This window comes from Phyllobates terribilis, unplaced genomic scaffold (assembly GCF_046119375.1).
Source record: "Phyllobates terribilis strain yellow unplaced genomic scaffold, ASM4611937v1 Scaffold_4__5_contigs__length_816908805, whole genome shotgun sequence".
NCBI classification, from domain to species: Eukaryota; Metazoa; Chordata; class Amphibia; order Anura; family Dendrobatidae; genus Phyllobates; species Phyllobates terribilis.
The window spans coordinates 654,983,269-654,992,938 of NW_027362764.1; positions in this window are offsets into that span (position 1 = coordinate 654,983,269).

Consider the following 9,670-nt stretch of genomic DNA (forward strand, 5'->3'; position numbering starts at 1 on the left):
GTAGTAGGTGTAATAATGATAATATTAGCAAATACCTCCAATTAGAAATGTAGTATAGTATTTTTGATTCACTATCTCTCTTACCTCATGTGCAGGCATCGCAGGACCTTATGTATCCATGGTTACGACCACTAGCAACTAGCTAACTAACTGTGACTTTATCAGTGGACGGAACCATGGATACCTAAGGTCCTGCAATGCCTACACATGAGGAAAGGGAGATAGCGAATCAGAAATACTATTCTACATTTCTAATTGGAGGTTTTTGCCAATATTGTTATTATTACACCTACTATATATTGGGATAGGATCTTGGAGATGGGAATACCCCTTTAACTATTCCCAGCTGTGAAGTCTACATTTAACTGTTTAATTCATCCCTGACCATATGTTTACAGTGTCACTTTTACTTCCCCCCCAACATCATCACAATCTAGGAATAGCTTACAATAGAAACAGTTGTGTTAACCAGAATATCACAGTAATTGCATCAGTATAAAAGATAAGGCATTTTGTGCAGTACAATTAACAGTTGTATAATGCAAAGAAATTCTATATAATGCATTTAGTCTTCATGGGTACAGCCATATTAAACTTCTTTGCACCCTTCTATTGAGAGGGAAATGAAAATTCAGGCTACAACCCCATCATTTTAAGTTGGCCAACTATGCCGCTACTTTCATATGCCCACTTACGATAGTAATCCCTGCTTTGAAGCATGAACTGCTGCTCTGCCAAATATTCTGCAGAAGAGATGGGCATTTATGAACATGTATATGAACAGGGGAAACATTTGTATCCTTGAATAGAATAAAAAAGAAAGACCGTGCATCTACAAAAATAAAATATTAACTTGCCACTGCTGTGTTGTCTAGAGTGTATACAACATGAGGACCTAAATGTGGCTTTGATCTGGCAGCATATATAAATATTTGTTGAACTTCATGTGAATATTATGTGTTTTTTTTTCTGTCCTCAGCACAGTTTGGATATCATTTTTAAAATAAAAACTCCTGTGAGGAAGGTGAGAAGCTGAGAAAGTCAAATCTGGTTTGCCCTTCAGAAAATTAAACATTAAGTGCAGAGTGTATGCAAAGATCTTTAATAGGACACAAAGAGTCTCTCTGACTCCCCGTGGTGCTTCCACAGAGTCTACTTAATTTTCAATTTGGAAGAGAAGATATATAATTTAGGAAGAGTTCCAGAATCGCAGAACATTCAGCATTAAAAAATTCAACACTAGATGCACAGAGGAAGGTTTATGGTTTGTGAGCATGCCACTAACATTACTACTCTCTGTATTTGCTTTTAGTACACTAAGATAGTGGTCATTTTAGGTCATAAACAGCCATATTTGTGTGAATAAGCCACAAATGAATGCTTCATTCTAAGTGCAGTAACGAGAGTCTGTGACGCCTAAAGACTTTATTGATGGAAATAGCGTTTGCCTGATATAGCACCACACTTTATTTTTCTATTTAGAGAAGTCTTCTTTAACACCATTCTAAAAGTTGTCCAAATGCAACTAGGTACAGATCAACTTTATAGTTCAATTATTCATATCAGCAGACCATACAATTAGAATTTAACGTTCAAGTTCACCTTAGATAATTTGGGGCTAATATTTACAGTAAAAAATATACTACCTGATATTGTAGCTTAATAGACAATTTTTTCCCCCTTCCACCTAGTATATGTTTACAGGATTATTTAATTACCTGTTAGATTCTGACTACAAATAGGATCATTTGTAGTCAGGTCTTATAAGGGAAGTTCAACCTTAGGTTTCCCAGCAGACTTTAGTAAGTTAGGCTGTGTGCCCACGATGCGTTTTTTAAGCATTTCCGCAGCGGCAAAAACGCTGCAGAAACGCTTAAAAAATGCATGGTAGAAGGTCTGCCATGTTCCCCAATGATAATCCGCACGCTTCACTTCCGCATGTCCCTGGCAGGAAAACGCATGTACAATCCGCATGTACAATCCGCATGCGTTTTTTTCTGCCAGGGAGATGCAGAAATGCTCAGGAAAAAATCCTGAGCATTTCTGCATCGTGGGCACATAGCCTAATTGTAAATCATATTGTATTTTCATTATGCTTTCGGTGTTGGGAAAGCTTTTATATCATGGACCAAATGAATCCATAGATTGCCAATGCTGTAACATATGCCAAAAGAGTATTTTTTGGCATAAGTCAAGCTGATATACTTCAGTATATATATTTTTTTAACTAAATAGAATAAATGACTATGCTACTATGTCCCTCAAACGGATGCCCCTGACATACACCACTGTATAGATATTACCGAAGCCTTCATTGGAGGTATACTTTGGGAAATCCTTGCAACTTAAACACTGCAAATGCAATGTAAACAAACTGTAGCAATAACTATTTCAGCAGCATAAAGAAAATGAATTCTGAAAACACAAAATTAAAGCGATGAGAGGTAGCAGGAAGTGGCTATCTCCATGTTTGAGGGGATAGGAAATAATAATAATGATTTTATCTAAATAGCGCCAACATAGTGCGCCTCACTTTACAAATTAGATGATACATGTTCAGACGGTATATCAGACATTACAGCATAACACATGACTCAAAACTTAAACACAAGGAGCTAAGGCCCTGACCTCAAGCTTACACTTTATAAGGAAGTAGGGGAGACACTAATGGTAAAAATTGCTGGTATGATTATAATAAATAAAAGTATCAAAGGAAAGTTGAATGAACTAGTCACCAGCCAGTATCTGTATATATCCCAATAAATATTGCTATTAAGTGCATTGAGGATGTGGGAATAGATGATATCACCAGTTTCTGTGGAAAATTTAAGAAGAGAGAAAAGAGAGTGGGTAGATTAGTGTAGTGATAAGCCTGTCTAAAGAGACCTGTTTTTAGGGAATTGTGTTCCAAAGAACCAGTGCAGCATGAAAAAAAGACTTGCAGGCTGGAGTGGGATGTTTGAATTATTGAGGATGTTAGCGTTAGATCATTAGCAAAATGGTACGGTGGTAGACAGAGATGAGGGAGGTGCAGGACTGTTGACCTTTGTGGGTGAGTCTGATAAGTTTATGATGTATTCTGTATTGAATGAATAACCCATGTAATGACTGGAACAGGGTTGAGGTCATGGTGTAGCAGCTGGACAGAAATATAAGCCTCGCTACATCTTTCAGATTGGAGAGGGGAAAGTTTAGAAAGAGGAACACCGATTATTAGAGAGTTGTAGTAATCCAGATGAGAAGAGCGACAGGAAGAGTTTTTATAGTTTCAAAGTGTAGTAGTGGGGAAGGACGTAGCCTCCCCTATGGCAATGAAAGAGTTAAAAGAGGATGTTCCCGATATGTAGATCTCTCTGAGATGCCGTTCGTTCCAGTTAAGGGGTTAGCTGTGATAATCCAGTCAGTAGAGTAAGGAGGAACCTAGTGCCATGATCGAGCATAGTAGATGCAAAGCTTTGTTTCTGATATATTTCCTTGTGGTCTGTAGTATTGGTAACCAGCCACAAGATACCACAGTCCCGGGTGCAGATGACAGGTTGAGTCTGCCAGTAGTGTTACAGACAGTGAAGAGAGTTAACTGTGTGTGAGGACAGCCCATAGAGGGTGGACACTTTAGGAAACCTGTGGTGAGTTTTCAGAAAGATTCAGTGAGAGTTTGGACAGAGAACTGTATGGGCAGCCTGAGTATAGTGGCTGTTAATGCAGACGGGAGACCCATACCCCAGACAGTAGGATCATCAGAGTGAAGATTCCCTATGCAAGAGTCCCTTTAGCTGGCCGGAGAAACTCAACAGAGGTATTGAGGACCCCAGGGCACATTCTGTCTGCAGGCTGCAGAAGAATCTAGGACTCAGGGATAGGACATGGGAAGAACTAGGATCCGGATATACTGTCACTGGTGAGGAAGATTCTCTAGGGCTAGATAATAGAACAACAGAGATGCTTCACTTAAAGAGGGAACCAGGGCTGAAGTTGTTTCCAGTACCTGTGAGAGAGATGACAACCCGTTGGGCCTTATCCATTATATCTGTCTGTAAATATTGTACATATTCCTCTTCCCCAAGTAAAGTCCTAGTTATGGTTAAGAGCTTAGTGTCCTCTGAATTTATTGCTGCCCTGATTCCACAAGAGAAATGCCCGGAGACAGCCATGACTGGATGGTCTGAAGTAAGTGGAGAGCGCCACATACACTGCAGCACGTCAGATGGAGGACACACCTTGTCTGTAGGGTGCCAGAGTGAGCAGGGGCCACAGCTCGCCCCCGACTACCTTGTTGGGGCACATTACAAAAGGAAAGAAAAGGTTGTATTCTGGAGATATTTTTGACATAGAGGTGACATGAGCAAGTGAGTGATTTGATATAGGGAGTGAGGAAAAAATCTTGTCAAAAACAGCTGGCAATCTGCTTGGGATTTATTGTAGAACAAAACATGAAAATAAAAATATCAATCAGGCTTAGGTAAGTTAGCAGAGGGAAGGTCAGTTTCAGACATGATATTTGAGACAGCAGACACACAATCACTGGTATTGTGTAGTAATGCAGGGCTGGTAACAGGAGAAGATGTGTCATCATTATAGAGATGGTACTGAATACCAAATCTGCTGATAGTTTGACCTGTAGGATCCGTATAAAGAAAAAATAGGAAGAGACCTAGGACTGAACTTTGAGGAACCCCACAAGGGGAAAGGAGAAGAGGAGGAGCCAACAAATAATACAATATACAATACTGAATGAACAGTAAGAAAAGTATGAGGAGAACCAGAAAAGCAAAAAATCAAAGTAGAATACAATTGACCAGTAGTATTGACCATTTGATTAATTGTTAGTAGATCATTATTGATTTTGGTAAGGGCTGTTTCTGTAAAGTGTTAAGAGCGGGAACCAGATTTTTAAGGGCCAATAAGTGAGTTCTCTGAAAGATAGCGGATTAGAAAAATATAGACCAAATGTTCCTGAGGTTTAGAGATAAAGGAAAGGTTAAAGACAGATCTGTAGTTAACAGAGTATCTCTGCTTAGCACATTTTTTCAAAGTAATGAGTTAATGACTGTTTAAAAAAAGAGGGAAATGTACTAAAAGAAAGATTGAGGTTAAATATTTTGGTTAGGTGACCCCAGGAGGAAGACTATTGGAGGTGTGAAGGGATAGGTTCACTGGTGCAGGTAGTAGGGTGAGAGAAAGTGAGGAGCCTGAAAATTTCTTCTGTGACTGGTAGGGATGGGCAAACCCGAACGGTAAAGTTCGGTGTCTGTACTGAGCAACTAGTGTCCATGCACGGACCTCGAACACGGCCTTCTCCAGGAAGTCGGTGCTAATGTTTGGGTTCGGCAGCCCGAACAAAGTTTGTTGAAAGGATGCAGTGCAGCCAATGTGCTGGTGTGAGCACTTCCAACTCAATCACAGTCATGACAAGTATTGGCATGGCTTTGATTGGCTGGGGCACACTGTGTAAAAAAAAAAAAGACTTGCGGCTGTGATCAGCGGTAAGTTCATTACCACCATTCAGAGTGCTGCAGTTCTCACTCTGTCACACAGATGACAGCATGTGAGCCAGCAGCTCTGACCGGCGGTGAAAAGGTTACCGCCAATCACAGGCGTCGGCTAATGAGAGTACTTCTCTGATCATCATACGCCTGTTCTCGCTGACAGCATGGGAAACTCCAGATGTTCATTTAAATGGGGTATGGGTTCAGGCTCGAGTTCGAGCCCAAACTTTTTTAAATGTTGGGCCGAACCCGACAAACCTGAACATGCACGGGACAGCCCAACACTTGTGACTCGTTCGTTCAAAGGCAGAAGTGAACTTGATGAAATGCGGAAAATAGGGGAACCATGATATTAGAGGTTTGGGAGATAATTTCCTGTCAATATTATCAATTTTCTTCATTGAAATAACTGGCCAGATTGTCTGCACTGAGGTTGGTAATAGGGGCCTGCAATTTAGGACTAAGGAGGGAGTGAAAAGTGTTATTTTTATTGTTGTATAGCAAGATGATAAAGGTGTTCCAGTAAGCTTGTTTTGTAAGATGAGAGACAGAGTTATACAGTATATTTTTACCAAAAAATTATAATAGATGAAGTCACCTGCTAAATGTGATCTTTTCCACAGTCTTTTGACACACCTGGAACACAACTGGAGAAAACATGTTTACAGAGTGTGTAAAGGCTGCTGTTATGTGTTGATGTATGCCTGTAGGGGATGATGCTTCATCCAGGACACTTTTGAGTGTCTTATGATAATGTTTCAAAGCCAAGCTGGGATGGGATTTTGAGGAGATTGGGTCTAATGATGACTGCAATGATGAGTATTGATGGCATATAGATTTCTATATGTGTGGTGTGTCCTGAGTGCTGCAATTCTTAACAGTAAAAGAAAGAAGGTTGTGGTCAGAGAAACGAGAGGGAAGTAAATAAAATCATACAGTGAGCAAAGTCGGAAGTAAATCAATTGACAAAAGCTCTGGTAGAGCTGAAACGTTTTGTTGCTGATGTGAATAAACGACTGATTTCCTACATGTGAGTGACAGACTTTTTCTCACTCTGGTATGTTACCTTTCCACGTGCACCGCTGAAAAAATACAAACAGCTACGGAGTGCCGACTATTTTTCTATTTTACAGGAAGTAAATCAGGACCAAAGCATTCCCATCTTTATAAGAAGAAGAGTTAGTGAGCAGTGATAGTACTAGTGAAGAAGTTATAGATAATAGCAGCAGATAAAGAAATTGGATCACTGGAAGCACAATTTTTCGTTGCCTTAGATCTGACATTTGTTTTTGACTTACTTTTGGCTTCTGAAACCAGAAGTGACCACAGTTTTTCTCTATCACAACAACTTTTTAAGCTACAGGATACCCTCCTTTTGTCTGAAAAACCATACAAAATGTTCATACAATGGAAAGTAATGTAAAAAATAATCTGAACATAATGTTTAATTAAAGCTATTTTGTTCATGCAAAGGATATTTTGTTATTGAAAGTTAAATTGTGTGCAAGTAGTTAAGGTAAAAATTTATGCTCATAGCTTTTCCTGAGGTGTTCAATCTGTGGACTATCTCGTCTGATGCTCCAACAATAGTCAGCTATCATATGTACATCCCATCTACTCTGATACTGTCCCTCCATGTCCTTCAAAACTTGGTGGAATTGTTCACTTTGTTCATCACTTACTGCACCAAGGTTTTCAGGTAAGTTAGTAATATGGCTTTGCAGAAAATGCATCTTCATGCCCATGTTGCAACCAAGCATTTTGTAGCTCCAAGAGTTTATGGACAATTGCAATGTAATTGTTTGCATATGTATTTCCAAGAAAGTCCTTGACAAAGTTTCATGTGTAACTGAATAGCCTAGACAAATAACAACCTTTTGCAGGTCGCCAAGATCGTTCTCCAACCCTCCCTACTCGAGGGTGGTTCAGTGGTTCACTCTTGGCCAATAGTAGAAGAGCACTTGTGCTACACACAATCCAGCCTAGAGTAATTGATTAAAATAAGCTGTAGAGAAAAAACCTGATGTGATAGAAGAAACTTAACTGCAGTATTGAAATCAGGATGCCTATTTTAGTCTAAACAAGCAGAGAAATCAAACGTAACAAAAATTATGTTCAAAATTGTTCCCCAAGATGAATTTTAAAGTCATCCATGATGAGAGTGGGAATGTCACAGGATAGAAAGTGTGGAAGCCGGGTTGGAAAGTGATCCAAGAACTGGTGTGGTTAGCTAGGAGTGAAGAAACAACCACCACTCACAGGGAAAAGGAGTGTAAGAGTCTGACAATGTGGATTTTAAATGAGGGTACTGTGGCAATGCCCTGAAAAGCATATTGTGAGGAAAGAAGCAGTCCAACATCTGTGTCTGTTCACAGGTTTGGGAGTAGGAGAAAAATGTAGCTGACCAAAGCAGCAGTGGGCCTGGTGACCAACTGTTGAATCCAAGTTTCAGTAAGATTGCCAAATAATACTGTCGTTTGTGGTGATGAGACAGTAATCACACAGCAGTAATCAGGAGCTATTTTAAAACAAGACATGACCTGTTATGGCCCAATGTGGTTTTACTACCTGATACCTTCACTCTGCCCAACATACCCGGTGATCCCATGATACCGTCCCCTAAAATAAAAACTCCACAACAAGTTATTTGTTGGATAAATTGTGGCCACAGCGGCCGTTTATTAACAAACAACAAATAACAATGAAATAAAATATCAGTATATCAATATATATATCCATATATATATATAACGAGGGAGGGTTCTTGGAGCTAATAGATCTGGCTTTAAATTCACTATAACATTGCACCGTCATGTTACCCCCAGCCGTTCAGCACCAGCTCGAGGGCACCAAAGACCTCCACGTTCCGTGGCAGGCCAACCAACTACAAAAATGCTCCCGAGGTAAAACCCAGTCCAGAGCCCATAACCGACTGCCAGATCACCTCCCCACTCAATTTAACCAACTCCAAGAACCCCACCCCCTGCCAACCAAGCCACTGTGACAAAGAAAAACAGAAAAGAATTATTCAATATACTTTAACAATACTCAGAAAAAGAGGGAGGGAGGGTGGGTGATTGCCTCTGCTGTTCCAATAGGAATGGCCGCTTTCCCGCACTTTTCCCCTATATATCCCCCCTCCAACTACCCGCCCCCATCTTCCCATTACCCAATGCCAGAACCCACTATATTCAAATCAAAACAAAAAGGGGGTGGGGTAAAACCTCCAGGCCAAACCCCAGTCATGACTGGCTTCCCCCTAGCCTTGCTGTCTCCAGCCCCCTCCTTGACCTGTTATGGCCCAATGTGGTTTTACTACCTGACACCTTCACTCTGCCCAACATACCCGGTGATCTCATGATCCCGTCCCCTGAAATAAAAACTCCACAACAAGTTATTTGTTGGATAAATTGTGGCCACAGCGGCCGTTTATCAACAAACAACAAATAACAATGAAATAAAATATCACTATATCAATATATATATCCATATATATATATATAAGGAGGGAGGGTTCTTGGAGCTAATAGATCTGGCTTTAAATTCACTATAACATTGCACCGCCATGTTACCCCCAGCCGTTCAGCACCAGCTCGAGGGCACCAAAGACCTCCACGTTCCGTGGCAGGCCAACCAACTACAAAAATGCTCCCGAGGTAAAACCCCGTCCAGAGCCCATAACCGACTGCCAGATCACCTCCCCACTCAATTTAACCAACTCCAAGAACCCCACCCCCCGCCAACCATGAACAGCCCTGAAACCTCAGGCTTGTGCATGCCCCAAAGCCACCAATGCCCTTTCAATCCCTTCCTGAATTGAAAGAGCCCAAAGATCCATGCCAATATCGTTGAGATGTACTCCGTCCTCCAACCAGAAATTTCCGACTCCGGATTCCAACTCCAAATGCCTAACACTTATGCCCCCATTCCTGGACACAAAGCTAGACACCGCCCTATTTAATTTTATTCGTGCCCTGTTTATGCCCTTCTCCGATCTGACCGCCCGCCATTTTTTCCTGGGGACTATATCCGACCACACTGTCATAACCCCCGGAAACGAAGTCCACAATCTCAAGAAATCGAAACGGATATCCCGAATCAACTCCCTTACCGGCCTTGCCCCCAAATCGTTCCCCCCCAGATGCACAACTAAAATATCCAGTACTCTGTCCCATCTCGCAGCT